This window comes from Cucurbita pepo, chromosome 2, assembly GCF_057944985.1.
Source record: "Cucurbita pepo subsp. pepo isolate OVF chromosome 2, ASM5794498v1, whole genome shotgun sequence".
Classification (NCBI taxonomy): Eukaryota; Viridiplantae; Streptophyta; class Magnoliopsida; order Cucurbitales; family Cucurbitaceae; genus Cucurbita; species Cucurbita pepo.
Window position 1 is genome coordinate 5,623,727 of NC_141799.1, and position 1,591 is coordinate 5,625,317.

Sequence of the window (1,591 nt, forward strand, 5' to 3'; positions counted from 1 at the left end):
CTTATACACATTAAATAAATTAAACTTATTTTATTATAAATAATAGTTTTAATAAATATGGTATTACGTCGATATAATAGAAATAATTTAAGGAAACATACCCATTTTAATTTATAAGACAATTTAGTGCATTAACATTATTATCCTAATTTTTTCATAATAATAAGATGCATATAACCACACTTAATTATTATCAATTATTTTATTTCCACAATGTTTCCAAATCATCATTACTTAGAACATTTACATCGAGATCGATGTGTAAACGATACGGGGTGGTCGAGAACTAGAGGGAATTGATAGCAATTCTCATCCCAGCTTGGCAGTGGCCTGGGGTGGTGCATATGAAGAAGTTTTGTCCTCTAGAGAGAATGATTTCATCTTTGCCTGAATTGAACACTTTGGCGCCTCTTGGAGCTATGCAGCTTCTATAACCCGCCTCATCCACTGCCACCACGTTGTGAACTGTGGGGTTATAGTTGAATCCTACCAAAAAAAAATAAAAAAAAATGTATTCGTTTAGTTTATTATCAACGATTTAACTGCGAATTCGATCGGATACTATTTGAATATATTTTATATAGCCGTAATGTAACGACTCATATCCTCTTTGGGCTTTCCCTTTTGGGCTTCCCCTCAAGGCTTTAAAACGAGTCTGCTACGGGACTTGTGTTTTGATATAATACCCAGATCCTCTTTGGGGTTTCCCTTTCGGGCTTCCCCTCATGGCTTTAAAACGAGTCTGCTACGGGACTTGTGATTTGATATAATTTATCTTATCTTCAGGATTTGGTTAGTACAATATTTTCTCTTTTCTCGTGACTTTCGATCCCACTTATGTTTTTCATTCTTAACATAGTATCAAAGCATCATTCTTAACGGATACGGTTACGCAAGTAAAACATCAGTTACTATTTAACTATCTAACAAGAGTTGAAAACTCACTTAATATGTCACCGGCTCTAAACACCTTCCCATTAGGCCATCCTTCCGTGCCCAGGTTCCATCCGTTCGAGTTGCCAACAACAAAAGTTGTAGCAGCATCGCCATGTTCGAAGCCAAGTAGCAGCAGCAACGCCATTGCAACAGCCACCGTGCTCATCGAAACCGCTCCGCTGCTCCCCTCGTGTCGAGCCATCCGTGAAGCCGAAGTAGCTCTCAAGAAAGATATGGAAAACAATTGTGTTCCATTGAAGCTTGGAAATGATGGTTATAAAGATATGTAAAACATACCAAACTTGCCTTTTTCTTTTCCTTTGATTCCTGCGGGGAAGTAGTGGGCCGTTTTGCAATTGATTATGTCTACTCGTTTTGCTATTAAAAGAAAGAGAAACAATCTTCCTCCTTTCTCTCCACTAACCTCTCGTCCCTTCCCCAAATATCTCTCCTCAACCCACCTCAGCCACAAGAAATCACAGTTTGCAAAAAGGAATAAAATGGCAAAGAAAATTTGTGAACAAAATTAAAAGGGAGTAAATACAGATAAAGAGAAAAACAAGAAAAGTAAGCAATAGAGTAAATACAGATAAAGAAAAAAAATAAGAAAAGCAAATATAGAGGACATGAAAGCACAGAATGACTTAAATAACTC

The 1,591-nt window shown here is 36.9% G+C and overlaps 1 pseudogene; it reads right to left on the bottom strand.

Annotated features, from left to right (window-relative positions):
* Window positions 1-286: 286 nt before the first annotated feature.
* On the bottom strand, window positions 287-1,138 carry LOC147793405 (basic blue protein pseudogene; annotated as a pseudogene).
* Between the last annotated feature and the right edge of the window lie 453 nt (window positions 1,139-1,591).